The sequence below is a fragment of the Crocodylus porosus genome, unplaced genomic scaffold (genome assembly GCF_001723895.1).
Source record: "Crocodylus porosus isolate Cpor-Errol unplaced genomic scaffold, CroPor_comp1, whole genome shotgun sequence".
Lineage (NCBI taxonomy): Eukaryota > Metazoa > Chordata > Crocodylia > Crocodylidae > Crocodylus > Crocodylus porosus.
In genome coordinates, this window is record NW_017728948.1 from 45,507,340 (window position 1) to 45,527,088 (window position 19,749).

The 19,749-nt window shown below is 44.9% G+C and overlaps 1 protein-coding gene across 1 annotated transcript in view; it reads left to right on the forward strand.

The window, feature by feature from the left end:
• The first annotated feature begins 4,195 nt into the window (after window positions 1–4,195).
• Window positions 4,196–19,749, forward strand: part of N4BP2 (NEDD4 binding protein 2) — a 59,870-nt gene continuing 44,316 nt past the window's right edge. Inside the window, exons 1-3 of the mRNA XM_019552883.1 lie at window positions 4,196–4,225; window positions 11,033–11,142; window positions 11,473–11,616. The gene's annotated coding sequence lies outside the window, so the exon portion shown is untranslated. The remainder of the gene's footprint in view (window positions 4,226–11,032; window positions 11,143–11,472; window positions 11,617–19,749) is intronic.

Here is a 19,749-nt window from a genome sequence, read left to right on the forward strand (position 1 = left end):
ACATGGCCCTAGATCTGCACACAGGGTGGTGCAGGGTGGGCTGGGGTGAGGCAGCGTTGGAGTGTTTTTGGTGGGGGGGAGCTGGGCCATGCTGCGCACTCAGGGCAGGTGGTGGTGGGGCTGGCAGGGGGGTTGGAGGGGCTACGGCGAATTCTGGAGTGGCTGCAGCCCCTCCCACAGGCCACCTCGCTAGCGTGCAGCCTGGTTCAACCCCCTGCCAGGAAGGGCCCGGTGCTGCCCCAGCCCCAGCCCGCCTGAGGTGTGTGCAATGGTGGGAGCCACCTGCTATCCCTGCGTTCCCTGAATGAGCCACTCATGGCTCCGTCCCGCACCTTGTCCCACCCTGCACCCCGTCCTGCCTCGGCTGTGCAGTGCCTGCCCCAACCCCACACCCTCCCTCACTGTGGGGGCCTCAATCTGCACCCCCCTCCGTAGAAACAAAACAGAAAAATCCCTAGGCTATAAGGTGCAAATCTACCCTGCCTTATGCTTGACAAGGAGACACATAGATGACAATATAACCATAGACTCCCAGAGAATTCCCTGGGAACTGCCAGTATTCCTGTTCGGTGGAGCTACTTGGGAATTTTCTGTCAAAATGCTAATGTTTGTCTCTTGAAACAAAATGTTTTGTGAAAATATTCCAGTTTAATGAAATTTCATGGAATTACAGGCAGGCTTCCTGCCTTGTTTCCTGGCAGGCTGTTGGAAAACTCAAGTTTCTAGCGTGGAAGGCTCTAGGAAAACTGTGCCCTATGAGCTGTCCTGGGGCTGGAGAATGAGATACTTCAGTCTCTTGGGCCTGCTCGCTCTCAAACTCCTGAATTCCTTCTTGTGTAGTCTGGAGCCAGCTGTCCCAGGAAACCAAGTGGGGTCTCCAATGTCAGCACAGTCCACACAGGGGTGCTGTCCCAGAGTTGTACATTTTGGAAGCCCAATCAAGGCCCTCCTCAAACCCATTTATTATGTCCATGATAAATTGCTGGCTGACAATGTCTATGTTGTTTGTCAAACAGAATTACTGATGTTAAGTGCCTGGCTTATTTATTTAAAAAAACTTTCACTCTTTTCTTCATCTTTCTTTCCTCTCTCCAAACAATTATGTATGCCTTGAATTCAGATAGAGTTTAATCTATATGGGAAAGGGACTTTTTTAATATGCCTTTTGTAATAAACTTAGAGTAGAAGTGCTGGATGCTGGTAATACAAATAAGAAAATTAATTCAGTTCGTTTCTCTGGTAATTCAGGGATGAATTTCTGTACAACATTTTTAAGATGAAGTGCTTTAAGCACTAAGTATTATTACTAAGTCAATGGAAACAATTATTTTAATGTTTTCAAGACAAGCATCATACCATATTTTATTTAGAGAGCACCTAGAACAGAGATCCCTGACTTAAATGAGCTCTTTAGGTATTAATAACAGGTCTGTTATTAATTAATAAGAAAAGCAGGAAATATTGAAGCTTCCCACTATAGATGTGAAAGGTTAAATGATTAATTGTCTGACCAATAAGTACAGTGATAACCAGTTAGCTTACTGCTTATCCTTTAGCAGTAAGGTGCAGTCTGGCAAGGAATTGGGAGAGGAGAAGCCATGTGGTGCTCCAGCATGAATCGGAAGGCAGCAGCAGGGCAGGCAGGATGGACGGAGGGAGGAGCAAGGAGGGTAGAACAGGGGAAGGGGAATTTGTTGCCACCACCAGGAATCCCACACCAGCCATGCTGCCAGCACTGCAAGGAGTAACAGAAGAGGGAGGGGCATGCTGCCCTCACCATCTCCTGCTGCCATCTGCTCATGCACTGGGTCACAGCTCTACCAAGCCAACATGGCCTGACTGCCACCACTTCCCTCAGGCCGCCTATGCTGCTTCCCACCCCACCTCCCCTCTGGCTGGCTGATGGCAGGTGGAAGTGAGGGGAGTGCAGCCCCCGTTACTCTTTGTGCTGCTGGAGGTGTGGTTGGCACTGGGGTCCTGGGAGTGGTGGCAATGAGTCTCGCTGCCCTGCTCCACCCTCCCATGCTGGGTCCTGCCTGTGGGCCATGGAGGCTGTTCCTGCTCATGCCAGTATGCAGCCCCATGCCATGCTATGGGAACACAAATCTGGAGGGGGGGGGGGCACATGCCAACCAGCCTGCAGAGCTCTTTGTAAAAGCAGGGAATCCATGGGTTTCTCTGCTAAAAGGAGAAATCCGCGTTTTCTCTGATAAAAGGGGAAATCTGTGGTTTTCTGTTTTTCTGTGGGAAACGGAAAACACGGATCCCTGCTTATCAATTAAGCCAAGGGTTTTCAACCTTTTTTGGTTGGTGCACCCCCTGCAGCCAGTCGAGAAGCTGGAAGTCCCCCAACTGGTCGACAAGCATGGCGGGGGGGAGGGTATCCCCCTGCATCTGGTTGACGAGTGGGGGGGGACAGGAGGGGATCCCCCCACACGTAGTGACAAAACCAGAAGCACCAGCAGCAAAACCGGAAGTGCTTCCTGCTTCTCCACACCGCTGCCATGTATGCCCTGAGACCTTCCCAAGTACCCCCAGGGGGTACCCCTGGTTGACAACCCTTGAATTAAGCAGCTATCTGCTCCTTCACAGGTGCGCCCTCCTTCTCAGGGCAAGGCTTCATGTAGCTGTGTTATCTGGCTGGGCTTGCCTCCTCTCCCCGTCCCCCCAGTCAAAGGGCTCTGTGAGCGGGTGTGTTATGGGTTAACCGTTTAACCGGGTGAGGGTGGGAGCACAGCATGCTGCCCTGGCTGGAGCTGGTGAGGCTCAGGCCTCATGTGAGTGTAGCAGCAGCAGCTGTGGGCCAAGTGGGATATATTTAATTGGTGGGCACCTGCCTGCTGGCCAGATAAAAATTGCCTGGCAGCGGCCCACAAGTCATATTTTGCCCACCCCTGGTTTAACTGATGTAATTAGAGAAGGTTAAGACTTAAAAAAAAAAATTACATTCCTACTTCCCACCTCCTTTCTTCCTCAGCCACAACATAAGTAGTATTTTCCTAGTTTTCTCGACCTTCCTATAACAGGGTGTTCCCTAGCTGCTATTCACTTTCAACCTGCTGTTTATCTCCCCTCACCAGCTTTCAGTATGTGAAGCCAGCAGATCAGCTCCAGTCCTGTATCATCTTGTACCACCTGGACAATTCTTGTCACTGGGACTATGTGTTTGCCACCAGGGAGCTCCTCTGGTGGGTGAAGCAGAGTACACCATGGGGACCTAGTTTCCTTGGTTTGTAATGGCCATACTGGCTTACCACTGTGGTCCTCTGGCTCCAGGGTGGGAAAATTGGCTGCACACTGCCAAGGCTTTGACCCTTTCCCCACTGACAGAGCTCTTCTCATATTTCCAGAAGTTACATTTACCTTCTCTGCCCTGCCAGCCTAGCTTGCACTGTTTTGTTTTATTGGGCACTTGCCCCATCTCCCTTTGTACTCTGTGTCTTTTCTTTCCTACTTAAAGTAGGTTTTATTTTCATCCTGTATTTATTACCCTCAACGACACAGATGCCTGGATTGGAAAGGACCGCAGGGGTCACCTAGTCCAACCTCAGCCCAGAGGTGGGGCGCATAAGCCCCAGGGGACAGCACTTGGATGGGGTGGTCTGGATGGGGCTGATGCTGCCCGAGGCGTGGGCTGGCCTGGCTCAGCCCTACCTCTCCATGACCCTAATGACACCTCCCCAGCTCTTCTGGAACACGTCCAGCGAGGGAGGTGGCAGCACTTCCCCCGGCAACTCATGCCCTCCTCCCCAGCCTGTTTACGCAGGCCCGTGTCCCGTGTCCTCCATGGGGGGAGCTGATCACCCCGCTAGCCGCAGCTCCAGTCAGAGCCGGCTCCTGCGGCTCCCGGCCCGGGCCGGCTCCTGGTTTTGGCGCTAACCGGGTGGCGGCGCCGCTGCGGCCGGGCGCCGCGCCCCGGCCTCGGCCCCGAGCGAGCCGGCGCGGGCTGAGGGTCAGGCGCGCCCTGCTGCTCCTGGGGCAGGGAAGGGCGAAACCTCCTCCTTGGGCTGCCCTTCCCCGGCCGGACAGAGAGCGGCACTGTGTCCCCGCGGCGCACGCTCCGCCGGAGCCTCCCCCTCGCTCCGCTCCTGCCGTCGCCGCGTAGCAGCCGCCTCTGTCCCCGCCTCGGAGCACGGAGGCTGCAGCAGCAGCGGCAGGCACAGGCCCCGGCCCTCACCCCACCCCCATCCGCGGCGCGGGCGCTGCCAGGCAGGAGCCACAGGAGGTAAAGGCGGCCGGGCCGGGTCGCGGAGCTGCGACTGCTTCTCCCTCGGGGCTGCGCGGCGGCTGGGCCAGGCCGCGGACCCGGGGCGCCCTGCATGCTGCCGCGCGGGGTCCTGGACTGGTTGGATGTAGGAAGTGACCCGCGCGGCTTCGCCTGGGGTGGGGGAAGGAGGCGGCCGCGGGGGCCGGAGCCGGCCTGGGAGGCTGAGAGCGCCCGCGCCCCCTTTCCAGGCGTCGTTGCTGCGGCGTCTTGGTCAGGTTCTCGGTGGCTCTGTTCGTATCTTCCCCCCAGACCGAAAGGACGTGGAGCTGCAGCACTTCTTAGCGCCCCTCGGCTCCTCAACACCCGTTCCCCGGAACAGAGAGCTCAGCCTGCTGGAGGACTGAGCCTGGCCCAGCTTCACAGTTGCTCTTGACTCTCAGACAGATCCCTCAATACAAAAGTTTGCAAGGAGCCCTTAAAAATTAAACCGGTGGGCAGGTCTAGTAGGTGATTCTTTACGATTTCCAGCAGTTAGCTGTTAAAAGCTAGTAGTGCCCTCCCTTTTCATCTGGACCAAGGCAGGCCTTTGAAGCTGCAGGGAGAACTGACTGGATGCCAGAACATTATATTTGAAGGAAATCACATTCATTTTGTTCAGTGTCTAGTCACCTGAGTTGTGACTAACACTGAGACATTGGTTTGCTGACAGCGTGCTTTTGAAATTGCATTCCTTTAAAGGAGTGCCAGGTGCTGCGCAATATTAAGTGGTTAGCTGTGCTGACACCTATACTTGATTCACCAGATAAACCCAGAGATATTGAATAGGAGTCCAGAGCTTCAGAAACTTTCTGACCTGTTATGGCCTTTCTGCACCTGAAGAATTGCACTCTTATTTTGTCCATAATTAAAGCAAGTGAAAGCTAAGAGCTGAGATTTTCTGGGGAGTTCCTTGTCTCTGAAAAGACTGAGAACCACTGCTTTAAAGCATGGTTTCCATCTGCAGTGTGGATCCACTTTAAAGGAGTACCCATGCTGTGGTCAGGTGCATCAACACAATTGACTTTGGTAGAGTAGATGTTACCTAAAAGTATGTGCTTGTTTTCATGGCATTTCCTAGAGAGCTTCTCTCATTCCTTCACTAAGCAATGAGAACAACTTGATTGCTACTTATTAAATGTTTACAATACTCCCTCCCCAACATATTTTCAATCTGCACCTTTTAAAGACTTGTACCCCTCTTCTGCTGAAGTTATGAGTGGGGAAAAAATCAAAGCAAATGATCAAGAAATAAAATAAGCTTCAGCTTAAATCCTAGCACATGTTTTTTGGTGATGACTTCAGCTAAACAAAAGAGAGAGAGAAAGTTAGTTGAATCATTCTTCACCTATTTCCTAGGCATTAAATCTAAGTGTTAACTTCTGGATGGATCATTTAAATGAATAGTTATTTAACATGTCATACTAAGAATTCAGTGCACTTGTAAAGAAAATACTTTAAGTGTTCTTTAGATTTGTTTTTTATGGTATTACCCTTCCCCCCTCCTCTTTCTTGAATGGAACATATATGACAGTAATGTAGGCTGGAAGTGGTGGTGTTGCAGCTGTAAATGTGGAGCAGTGAAAACATTAAGATATTAGTATAGCTCAGGCTTTTAGGTACCATCTCTGCCACATTTGAAATTGTTTGAGGTAACCAAAGTGCAACACTAGTTTGTACTATACATCCAGTGGGAAGTTTGCTCTGACCTTTGCTGTCTGACAAAATAGAACAACTCTTTTAATCAAACTGCTAGATAAAAATGTGTTGTAGCAGGGTCCTGTAACTCCTGTAACTGGTATATTTGAAACTTATTTTCATGACCTGTTGCCTTTGGCCATTCTTTGTAGGCTGATACAGCCCTCTGCCAAATCAAAGCAAAGTTGAATAAAACAACAGACCTTTCTTAAAGAATTTACTACGTTTCAGGTATAATGGAAGCAGATCACTGTGTAGAAGTCTATTAAAATATGGATTCAGCTATAAAAGTTGCTAGATTACTAGCTCCAAGTTCTTGTTTACAATGGAAAGGTTGTCGAAAGAATGACCTGTGTTAGGAACTCTAGTGTAGACAAGAGCCTTCAGTAACTTTTGCTCAGCACAACATTATAAGGACTTGTCTACCCGAACAAGTTAGTATTGCATACACTCTTTCTGTGCCCAGTATAAAAATAAGTTGCATTTGTGTGACAACCCCTTGAAGCGATGTAAATTGAGAAATTTTGATCTGTCTTCATCTTGGTGTGCTGTTTGTGTTTACGCCTCTCTGTCTTGATTGACCCTCCAAACGTGGTCCCACACTGCTTTAAACTCTTCGGTGACCTGACCTCTCTCTGTATATGTGGCTTGTGCACCTTTGGGGGTACAGTGACCAGGTGTTTAAACTTTTCCATGTAAATACTGGCATGTAGCTGTTGTCTTCATGCTTGAATGTGATCTACACATGCTTCTGTGCACACTGCAAACCTCTGAATAGTTCTTGTCATTGTTAAAGTTGGCCCCATGTCAAAATCCTAGGCTTCTTCGCACTTTGGGACAAAGGCAAGGTGTATCCTCAGAACCACGGCAACCAGGTGGTATACAAGGCCATTGGCAAAGAAGTGGCAGCCTTTGGGCAATTGCAGCAACACCACATATTACTGCTCTGAGGTAAAGGGTCTGTTGGGTTGTGAAGAATGTTAACTGCCTTGTCATACTGCAAGGAGTTGGACTAGATCTTGATAGGTGTCTCCAGCACTGAGCTGTACTTTTGTGGTGGATGCAGGGAAGGGACTGCATGTTCTGAGGACAGTGTGATAGACTTACAAAAGGACAACCCTGACAGCCAGTGACTGTTTGCAAGACAGGAACCCAATCAGGGCCCTGGCCCCTCATCCCAGCTCAGAGAACCTCCTCCTATATATTGCTAGCCAACTTGGCCACACTTGGTGAGTCCCAGACCCTCAGCAGGAAAGATATGGTAAGCAAACTTGCATTTCCCTTAGCTATTAGCACACAGCAAGATTTAGGCCACAGACATTTGTTTGCATAGTCATTGTGGGCCAGTGTGAGAAAATGCCCTGTGTGAGTTCTAGTCTCACAGTGGTGCCACTATTCACATGTCCAGGATGTTGAGCTTCAACTATGGTTGCTGAAAATGCCTTCTCTTCCGTTTCCCGGCACTGTCTTCTGTTCTCTCCATCAAGCCAACCTCATCCATATTGCACATGTTGCTTGGCTCCCTGGCAGTGACTACCCAAGCTGAAATGACTGCTCCTTCTTTCCAAATGCCCCTCTTTGCCCTTGTCTGGTCCCAGTAAATTAAAAAAAAGTAATCCAAAATATATATCTTTACTGTATCTCTGTTTTTTTGAACACCAAACCTTTAGGTTGCATTGCAGTAAGAAATCAGTGCACTGTTATTAGGATTTGCCTGTCCAGAAAATGGTGTCCAGGGTTTGTTTTTTTTTGTTATTCTCATAAGGATTTTCAAAGTGATTCCAAGTTCTCAGCTGGCTTTTGAGAGAACCATGACTTTCCAGAGAAGTAAAGTTTCAAAACAATTTGTCATATCCAGGGTCTCCCAAGACTGAAGAGAGGCTCTGGAGATGGCTTTCCAAAATTGTGGGGCAAAGAAAGACATTAACTCTGAAACTTCGGAAACCAAATAATCATTAGTAACTGGCTTGATACTTTTCTCATCTTTGGCACCTAAATCTTCAATAACTTTAAGGCCACAAATGCTAACCATAACTCATCATATAGTGAGCTTGATTCTGCAGAGAAAGTGAACCAAAATGAAATGTGGGAGGGACTGGAGGGAATTCTTTAAATGAAGAGTTGTGGAGAGGCTGGTTGAGTGTTCATCCTGGCCAGAGAATGGCAGAAAGCAGCTTTGATTGATTTCAGCAAAGGAACTGTGGAAATAGAGGAGAAAACTGAGGGGGTGGAAGCACAAATGCAGCAGGACTTAATTTATGTTCTCAGCAAGCAGACTTTTCTATAGAAGATGTTCCCTAGCTGCCATTCACTTCCCATCTCGTTTATTCCCCCTCATCAATTTTCAGTATGTGAAGCCAGGAGAAGATTAGCTCCAGTCCTTTGTCACCTGGAGAATTCTTATTGGGACTGTATGTTCACCAACAGAGTCCTCACCAAAGCAATTTCCTTGTGGATTGAGCAGAGTATGCTATTGGAGCCCAGTTCCTGTGACTCATAATAGCTCTGATAATGGTTTACTGCTGTGTCCCTCTGGCCGCCAAGGTTCCCAGCCTGGAATGGAAAAAAGGGCTGCACACTGCCAAGGTTTTGACCCTTTCCTAACTGGCAGCTTTCTTCTAACATTTCCAGAAGTCACAGTTACCTTCTTGTCCCTGCCCACCTTGTTTGCACTGTTGTGTTTTATTGGGCACTTCTTGTCCTATCTCTATTTGCACTCTACATATCTTCTTTGCTACTTAAAGTAGGGTTTATTTTCTACCCTCATGCAAGAATCTGTTGAATTTATAAATAATTGCACAAGGTCACTTTTAAGGTAAAAGGTAAAAAAAACCCAGCAAAGCAGATAAAGCATGCAAAACATCCCACTTACATGCATCAGAATAGTTATCAAAACTTTTGACTCAGTATTTCACATTCTGAGAGAGAACATTTCTTTAGATGAGTCTTAGTTAAATCTGCTTAAAATGCTACCAGTGAGAGCAGCTATGGAAGGTAAAATTCATTTTGGAGAAGGAGATGAGTATATTGTCATGAAAAAAGCAAACATACTGAGATATATAAACAGGACTCCTATATGTTTTAAATGTAAAACAATTTTTCACTCTACTCAGCAGTAGTAAGGCCTCAGCTAGATTAATGTGTCAACTTTTGGGTACCATGCTTCAGAAGAGATTAGATCAGTTAGAGCAACAAAAGTGATCAGAGGTCTAGAAAGTACGTGCTGTGGCAGAAGATTGAGAAATGGAGTCTATTTTGCCTAGAGAAGAGATGGCTATGGGGAGAGCTGATAACACTTCTCAAATATGGATGACTGCTGAAATGTGGAAGGTTATAAACTTATCCATATCCACTGGGATAGGACAATAAGTAATAGGCTTAAATATGGTAAGGAAGATTTAAATTAAGCTTTAGGGAAACTTGCTAACTGTAAGAGTAATTAAATATAGGAAAGTATCACATATGTAGGTTTTGAAACTTTTAACTCTGGAAGCTTTAAATAAGAGGTTAAACAAAAATCTGCCCAGCCAGGAATGGTTTTGGTATAGTTGACTTGGTCTTTAGACAGGAAAGATGACCTCTCAAAATCCTTTCCAGCTCTGTTTCTGGTTCTGTAACAATTGTTTTAAATAGTCTTAAGAACTGTCCTGTCTTTATCTGTATTTCTTGGATTACCATACCATTTATTACATATATTTAAATGCCCGTTTGGAAATTTATAGTTCATTTAAATTAAATGGGTGGGAGAACACTGAATTGGCTCCTTTGATGTTCTTGTTCTTACGAAAATGTCTCCAGCTAATTTCTTTCAGCAGTTTTCCTATATATATTTTTTTTTTCTTTTAAACTAAGGGAAAACAACTCGGGGATTTGGAGAGAGGAAGTTCACATGCTGTCTACAGGGAAAAAAAACCTTGCAACTTTGTAAATAAAACCTGAGCATATAATTATCAAGTCTGTAGTCAGTTAGGTACTTCTCTTTAGCTTATTTTTAAAAAACTATGTACTTCATATTTTAGCACTTAGCTTAATGGATCATTTTGAGTATATAGATCTAAAAAGTTGGTGAACTGTCACATAACTAACTGGGTGAGAGTATGGACCTTTTAAAAATGGACAGAATTTTGAATTCAGACAATCTGTCTTTCACAATTTTGCTACTGCAATTCTTAAAATTTTTTATGCACTTGTGACAGCCTGATTCACAAATACAGATTTGGGTTAGAAAAGGATCTTCAATTTTAAATATTAGAAGAAAAGGAAATAACTCAAGATTACGTTCCATCAACCACACTTCAACTTGTTCTTACTGTTCTAGGTGCTTTATATTTAGGATCAGTCTTACTAACTAAGGTAATAAATATTTCATAGGCCTTCTGGATGACTTCTCAGAAGAGTCCATGTGAGATTTTGTTGTTTTATGTGAATTAGGTGAACTTAAATTTTCATGGAGGCTCAAATGGCAGTCTCTTAAGTCTATAAATTTTTGTGTCTTCAATTCCTTTTGTAAATGTAGCCTGCCTTTGTAAAATCCTATTGCATATACAATACGCAGCGTTTTGATCTCTGCACCCCATATGTTTAACAATGTCAATATACTTTGCTTGAAAAGTGGAGACAGTTTTCTAAAGAACTCCACAAAAATGTCTTTAGGCAGTGGGAACATCAATTCTCCCTTTTAATCAACCAACCATAACATTTGCTTTAGAAGATGATTTGTTTTTTCAGAATGGATTTTAGGACTGTAGGGTTCAGTCTTTTGTCTATCAGCTTCACTTGATTGAAAACCCCACTTATCTCTAATGCAGATACATTAACTAAAGTTACAACCTTACCTACTGAGTCAAGCTGAAAATGTTAAAATTAAAGTTGTCTTAAAGGAGTGAAAGGACTCTACATTCATGCTAAATAGAGTTTTCAATTGTGCTGAGTACTGCTGTTGAAAACCCCTCTCTAGTGTGGACATATTAGTCCAGGGCTATTCAGTTAACTTGATTGCATAAAACCACTCTTTTTCCTTATCTAGAAGAAGCTACAAAACAGCTTGATTAGTTGTGCATTAAGGGATATATTCTAATTTCTGTGCACTAGATATCTGTGCCTAGCTCCCCACCATGGTTGGATGAATCTTTTCCTGACTGGTACTGAAGTGAGAACACCTTCAGGATGGTTAAGAACTGTGCTGATGACATTCAAATCAAGTAAGACTATTTCTAGTGTGATCTGTCTTCTGTTTTTACTTTTATGCACGGTGCTGTTTCTGTAACTGATGTAATTCCATGCATTTAAAACTAGGAAACAGAATCCTTTTGTTGAGTTAAAAGTTTTTTTCTGTAGAAAAGCAACTTAAATCTAACTGAGTTCAAGCTTGAGTGCCAGGTTAATTGTAGTGAAATAGTAGTTATATCTAGCCTTATGTATTATTTAGTCCTTAAAATTATTAAGCATTATATGGTCTATTGGAAAATTGCATATTAGATTTTATATTTTTATAATTTCTCCTCATGAGGAAAGTGCGTTCGCACCTACAGATGCCTAACTTGTATGTGCAACAATATGGTTTCCTGACAGCAAGAGAAAAGTATATTCTATAGCTACAAAGTCTTTATGAAAGAAAGATGAGAAGGAATCCATTGCTGGGCAGCACAGCTGGAGTAGTCAGTGAAGCTCAAAATGTAAGTTCTTTAGAATCACTACTTTATTTGAACAATAATTCTTTTTGGTCTCCAGGGTCTCAGTAGGTTTGTTAAGAATAAAAAAGTTAAATGGAACATTGAAATATGTTTTGCGTATATATGGTTTGGAAAATTGAATGTCAGATTTGTTTAAGTACTTGATTATTGTCTTTTTAATTCCTCTGAGTAATTTAAAATTTATATAGCAGTCATACCACTTGAGATTGTATGTAAAGAGTTGGGCAGGGTCAGAGTTTGTTGTATAGGTGAACTGAAGGCCTGTATGATATAAACAAAATTGTAAGGGTGGATAGTACTGATGGTTCAGGCTTAAACTAATAACTTCTGGTGCTGGATACCTAATTTATGCATACTTTTTAAGTCATTCATAATCTAACACATTGCTAAAATATGTAGCTGGCGTTACTAATCCAGTGACTATTGACTGTAGAAAAATAACTATACTAACGTTTCTTCCACAGTAGAAGAAATGCAGTAACCTCCGACATAAAATTCTGAAAGGGTTGTGTGACTTTACTATGCATTTATTATCAGCTTTTTACTTAAACTTGTTAAAACCGTGGCTTACTACATTTCCCTTTTGTTAGGCTTTCCCTCCTTGGTTCGACTCTCTTTTCTTTTTCTTTTCCTACAATAATGTGATTATTCCAGCTTCATAGATTGTTGGATAACTGCTCATGAATTTTAGCATCCATTTTAAGGAATCCTGCATAGCTGCAACTGCCACATCCCCCAGTGTGAACTGTATGCATGTAAATGATATATATGTGAGGTCTTGTTTATATTGAATAATCCTATATTTATTTTTCAAAAAGTAAACAATGCATGTTGGACTCTTTCCTACTACGTCAGAAAAATAAAATACCTGCATCCTGTCTAGTAATCCTTTATCATTGTTGGAAAGCCAAGAAAAAAGTAGACCTTTCCCAGACTAAGAAAGATGATGTTATTTCCAATCAATTTGGCTTCATTGAGTTTAATCTTAGTATAAACACAATTTAGCACTTCCCACCCACATTTAGCAGATGTGTTGTGGCCTAGATCATGTCTCCTGGAAGACTTATATGACGGGTTTACACAGGAAACTTGCTTGCATAATGAAGTTAATTGTCATTCTAGCTTTAAACAGACATCTCATTTGAGGTGGTCCTGATTGATCCAAGTCAAGACCTGGAACAAATGAAATATAGCCCTGTATATATGTCACCATTCTAAGCTGCATTGCTTCCCCTCTGATATGTCTGTCCCTGCATGGCAATTAACTTAACGAACTGCCGTGAGTTCACAAATGTATACAGCTTGATGGAGGTGGGGAGGGGGGAATGTTAGCACATTTTATCTTGGGTACTTCACAATTACTTAAAGTGGGGGAATGAACTTGTATGTCTGCAGGATCCCAGGACAAAGGCTTTTTTCTGGGAGAAATGTTATGTCTGCTTACATCCTTATTTTAGGGATTCCATTTAAAGCCTCACTTTCAAAACAAACAATTTAGCTTTTGTGTATGGTTGTAAAGTTGTTGCAGTGAGATTCAAGATGGCTCTAGAAAGCAGGGTTGTCCTCTATGGCAGTGCCACGATGTGTGCAAAAATAGGAAGTAATTCAACATCAACATGAAAAGCTGGGAGGAGTGCGCAGAATCCTGTCCGGTCTGGAGGGAATGTCTGGTACGGGGTGCAGCTCAACAAGAAATGGTTTTGATCCAGAGGATGGAAGCAAAGTGAGAAGAAGAAAGTGGCATGCTGTAAACTTGGACTCCAGCTCAGACAACACATGGATCTGTGAAACTTGTAACAAATTGTGTCACTCTTGAATTGGGCTCATCAGCCACAAGCAGATTCATCAGACACTCGACTAGACCTCTTACATGTACACCATGATGCAGAGGATTGATGGTTGCCTACATGGCTGTAAAGTTGTATTTTTCCCAGGAGAAAGCCTTTTATCCCTACAGCTGTTCACACCCATTGTTCCACTTCAAGTACTTGTGAAATAGGCAGGATAGGATAGCACTTCCTTCCCCCACAATGTTCTGTGTTTCTGTAAGCTAATTGTGGGTCATTTAACTTAATAGTGGTTCATTCCAGGGATAAGCCTGTCAGGGTGTGTGCTCTATCTGGCCATCTAATGGCAGAAGAGCAGGGGTGCTTAACCTCTGGCACCTGGGCCAGATCCAGATCCAGCCCCTGGAGCCTGTGTGGCTCTCCCAGGGTCCAGAAATTTGGCAGCAGCAGAGGAGCAGTGGCAGTGTTAAATGCCACTCCCCTGCTGCCAAATTTCCAGACTAGTGGAGGGTCTTGTAGATAATTTTGGCTCGCAGCTAGATCTGTAGGTTGGCCTCATGGAACCGGATTGGGTGGCATTAAGCCAGATTGCAGTGGCAGGTCATGTGGGGTTGAGTTGGAGTGGTGGGCAATACATGGCTGGATCTGGCAGTCAGGCAGCAGATACCATGATAGGGGTAGTGGCAGAGTGAGCCTGGGTTGAGGAGACACCCAGACACCCAGTGGGCTGCTGAAGGCTTGATTGAGACAATGCATAGTTTTTAATTACTAGAAATGATTCTTTACATGCTATAACATTTTGGCCATATCTGTAGTAGGAAAAAAGTTGGGTTTTCCCAGCTCTTAAGATCCATAGATGCTAGGGTCAGAAGGGACCTCAACAGATCATCGAGTCTGACCCCCTGCCTAGGCAGGAAAGCGTGTTGGGGTCAGATGCCTATACAGCCTTGTCTTAAAGACCCCCAAGGTAAGGGAGAGTACCACCTCCCTTGGAAGCCCATTCCAAATTTTGGCCACCCTTACTGTGAAGAAGAGGAGTTTAGGATAGCAACAGGAGGGGAGAAAGATTCCTTCTTGGGCCCAGGTGGCAATTAGCAAAGCCCAGAAGGTATGGGGAATATATAGTAGAGTATAGGCATAGGTGCTCCTATATCATCCCTGACCAATGTTTATCTAACCTGTTGTTGATGGAGATTCCACAACTTCCTTAGGCAGTCTATTCCACTTTCTTGCTGTTCTAACAGTAAAGAAGTTTTTCCTGATACTAATCTAAACCTACTTTGCAGCAACTTTAATCCACTGGTTTGTGTTCTGCCCCCTGCAGCAAGAGAAAAAGTGTTCTCCCTCTTCTTTATGGCAGCCCTTCAGATATTGAAGATGGCTATGATGTTCTCTCTCAGTTGTCTTTTCCAGAAGCTGAGCGTATCTATTTCCTTCAACCTGATCTCATGATTTGCCTTCCAAGCCCTTTATCATTTTTATCTCATGCCTCCGGATCCATGTGTCTATTTTAATATGTGAAGCCCAGACCTTCTCACATTACTCTAAATGAGGCATAGCTAGTTCTGAATAAAGAGACTTGTCTCATTCATTTCCATGTCTTGCACCTAGTGCTTCTACTGATGAATTGGCAAACTGCATTTGCCTTTTTTGCAGCTGCAACATGCTGCAAACTTATGTTGAGTCTGTGATCCGCCATGATTTCTAGGTCATTCTCTGTAGTGCTGCCATGCAGCCAGTTGTCACCTATCTTATTTTCCTGAGATTCAGCACCTTGCATTTGTCAGCATTGAATTGAGCCTGTTAGCTCCAGCCCAGTTTTCCAGGCTTTCTGTAATGCAACATCTTTTTTTTTTTTAATCGCACTCGTTTCCTCCAGTATGTTTTTCAGTCCTTGCCTGTTTTGTGTCATCTGCAAATTTGCTCAAGAAACTCTTTATGCGAACATTCAGATCATTAATAAACATGTTGAACATCATTGGGTCCAGGACAGACTCCACTTGAAACCTGCTGTTATTCTGACATGGATCCATTAACCTTTGTTTGCAGCTTTTGAGCCAGCTGGTTATCCACCTAATTGTAGCTTTCTCTAGGGGGACTTTGTCAGAAGCCTTGCTGAAGTCCAGATGCACGATATCTACTGCATTTCCTTCTTCCACCAACTAATTATTTTGTTGAACAAGGAGGTAGAGTTTGTTTGACATGATTTGTTCATAGTAAATCCATGCTATCTGCTTGTTTTCAGCCTTTGCGTCTCCAGATGCTTGCAGGTAGATTTCCTTATGATATGCTCCAGTAACTTCTTGGGTATTTTGAGGTGAGGCTAATCAGTCTGTAGCTCCCAACATTCTCCAGGTCCTTCTCTTTGCCTGTTTATTTAAGAAAGGGCACTATATAGACCTTTTCAAGTCCCTTGATACCTTACCCATTTCTGATGACTTCATAAATGCTATTGACAAGTCCTCTGAGATCTCTTCTGACAATTCCTTCAGTACCCTGAGATGAAGTTCATCATGTCCTGCTGACTTGAATTCATTCCAACGCATCGAAAGCTTTCTGACTGTTTGTGTTATCTCAAGCCTCAGTTTGTCCCCTTCACTATCCAAAGAACCCTTATTGACTGGTGCAGCCTGTTTTTTTGGGTTTTTTTATGAAAACCAAAGCAAAATATCCTCCCTGATTAGTTTGACATTCTAGTGTGATCTCAAACTACATATAGTATTAGATCTGAAATCTTTTTTTGGTAATGTGATGTTATACCTCAAATAACATTACTACGAAATTTTAAAGGTTGGTTCCTGTGTGGCTATACAGAGGTAGAGGAGCTTAGCACAGTCAGCCTTGGTCTCGCCAAATCTTTGAGTAGGCAGCAGCAATTGGACTTTCTTTGCCCTCCTGCACACCAAGATTACTCCAGTGCTAGAGTTTTGTTTTGAATAAAAAAAAGTTAATTTTTACCTTCAGTTAATAAAAGTTCAAAGCACACAAAATAATGTACATCAAGGGGCTACAACTTAACTGCTAAAATTCAGTTAAAAGCACTAAACCATGGGTGCCAAGTAAACATATAGATTGCTTTCTATACTGGCCAACACAAAAGGTGAAATGTAAAGGTAATTTTAATTGTTTTTCTTAAAGCTGTTGTCTTTCACGTAGGCCTGCTTTGACAGACAGAAAAGGTATAATATTTTCTAAACTGTGTTAGAGTAATGCAGTCTTGTCCAGCATATGATCCATGGGCTGCCATGCGGTCCACTGAGGCATTTTCTGTGGCCCGCGGTGCTGCGATGGGAAACGAGTAAACACTGTTTACTTTCGTTCCCACCCCTTGTCTCTCCCCCAGCCCCTCAGCAGCTTCGTAATGGCTGCTGAAGGGCTGGAGAAGGGACTAGGTTTTCACATGCACCGCATCAGCTTGACTTTGCCAACGCGGTGCGTGTGGGAAGAGGAGTAGCCATGTGCTGCTCGGGACAGGACGAGCCTGGCTGGAGCAGCAGGGTCTCAGCTGTGTTTTCCTGTACCTGCGCTGGTCAGTTCCGGGCGGCACATGGCTCTGCTGCTGCCTCTGCTGGCTGGTGCCGACCGGGGCAGGTCTGTCCCATCCAGAGCAGCACGCAGCTGAAGTCAGCTTCCCATGTGCCGCTGGGGATGGGAGGAGGCTGGCCAGGTCGGTACCAGCCAGCAGAAGTGGTGGTGGAGCCAAGTGCCGCTCAGGACTGACCAGTGCAGGCAGGGGGAAAATGCAGCTGAGCCTCTGCCTCTCCAGCCGGACTCGTCTCATCCTGAGTGGCACATAGCTCTACTGCTGCTTCTGCTGGCTGGTGCAGATCCAGCCAGGCTCCTTCTGTTCCCAGCAGCACGTGAGGAGCTGACTTCAGCTGCATGCCACTTTTCCTAGCTGGTGCTGACCCGGCTGGGTCCGTCCCATCCAGGGCAGCATGCAGCTGAAGCTGGCTTCCTGCAACTGGCTGGGGATGGGAGGACCCTGGCCAGGTCTGCACTGGCCAGCAGAAGTGGCAGTGGAGCCATGTGCCGCTTGGGGCGGGACGAGCCTGGCCGGAGCGGCAGGGATCAGCTGCATTTTTCCCTTGCCTGCACTGGTCAGTCCTGAGTGGCACATGGCTCCACTGCCACTTCTGCTGGCTGGTGCTGACCTGGTTGGCCTCTTCCCATCCCCAGCAGCACATGGGAAGACAGTACGGGGGGGTGGGCCTCAGCAGGTGGTGTCCTGGCATGACCTCTGCAGGGCAAGGTGACGGGAGCCGTTGTCTGCCGGACCCCATGCTCCCGGCTCGCAGCTCTGAGGCCACTGGGACTGCGTGTGTGGGCGGCCAGGCACCACAGTGAGTGGGGCCGTGTGGATGGGCAGGTGCGGGGCTGTGGTGCAGCAGCCATCTCGCTCCAGCCCCTGTCAGGCAGCACTGGCTCGTGGGGCTGTGCTGCTTGAGGGATGGAGGTGTGGAGCTATTTATTTCTCCCCTTCAGTCTTTGGGGCAGTAGCTGGCTGGATGCAGAATGGGTCCCTCCTGGCCCTGCCCACCAGCAGCTACCATGAACCTTGGAGTAACAGGCAGGTGCAGTAGGGCTAAACAGGCAGAGTCTCTCTGGCCCAGGACAGAGGGTGTTTAAATATGGCTTGCCAGCCCACTGGATGATAAAAAGTTCATGATCCGACCCCCACATTCAAAAAGGTTGGACACCCCTGGATTTAAAACCCTGATTAACATGATTAAAACCCTGTATTAAAATCTAGACTAACATGTTTGAAACCATATTAGAGTGGGTTTTTTTGTCTGTTTCACTGTAGTTATTCCAGATGAACTCCTTGTATAAGCAGTCTTCCCAGCACATGTGTGTCCACACCAAGGGCTTTTCTTGACTTTCTCTAGTGTTTTAAATGTGGGCTTCATGGCTTCTAAGAGGCTGGAGGCTGCACACTGTATAGACCATGCCAGCAGGGGCTGTGTGCCCTGGGAGTTAGACTAATATGAGTGAGAAACTGCCAGGATGCAGCCTGTCTCACACATCACATGAGCAGGTAGGTCCCCCCCTCTACCACTGTACTGTGCTGGTGGGCATTGTATTGTGTGTGGGCTCCACACCCCCCTCTCCCAGCGTGTATGGGTGTCCCTCACCTCAGCTGCTCCTATGGGAGTGGCAGGAAATCTAGAGACCTGGCTGCAGCAGCTGGAATGATAAGGGGACTGGTGACCAACTGGGAGTTCAGGGGCTGTACATTAACTCCTCTTGGGCTGCCAGTTGGACAGCTGTGTTTTAAAGGTATACCTGTCTTATTCCAGAATCACTTCCTTGTCTAATAGAGCCCACTGACTCTGCCCAAGCTATAACACTTAGTCATCTGTAATATTTTAGAATTATAATTTAAAATAAACAGATGGTTAAGAGGAATAGAAAAGTATGTAAACTTGTGTTATGTTTATTTGGCACATATTGTTTAGTGCCTTTAACTGAATTTTAGCAGTTAAGTTGTAGCCCCTTGATGTACATTATTTTGTGTGCTTTGAACTTTTATTAATGGAAGGTAAAAATTAACTTTTTTTATTCAAGCAAAACAAAACTCTAACACTGGAGTAATACACAGGAATTGCATGAGGCTGGAATTATTACATAATTACAAAGGAAATAAAATGCAACAGTTGTTTATAACTTACCAGCTGTACTATCAATATAATGTTTGTATATGCTAATATTCAAAAGTTTGTCTAGGGACACTGGCATATTGGCTGGTGAATAATATATATATTAGGTAGAACTGCCTTCACCTCCGTATATTATAAGGAAATACAAAGCATGTCAGGATTATGTTTGGTCTATTTTAATGTCTGAAATACTCTTTGGTCCCTGTGTATTCTTTTATACATTTTTGCCCTAAAATTATTTACTAAAGCCCCTGCTCCTCCCCCTCCCTTATCTACCCAGTCCAGTTTCCTTCTCACTTGGATCCTCAAATGATCCTTATTTTTATCCCCTTTACTTTCCTGAAATATGGATTCACCCTAACCTTCAGATGGAAAGGAATGTGTAATTCTTTCCCACATGAACAGCGAACTCCTTCCTTCCTGGGAGGTTCCTGACTCCTACTAGGTGAGTCATGGTAATTTATTACTGTTAGATACTGTTTGCTGGAGGGGTTAGTGCAGAGCTATATTTCAGACCTCTCTCCAATCTCTTCCCATGTTACACTGTATCTATACCCGTCCCCAACTCCCTTACCTTTTGCTTTTAACTTTAGAATATGTCTTTGCTTCCCCATTTTCCAGTTATTTTGGTTCCCAGCATTTTTCTTTAATCTCTCCCGCCTCAAACC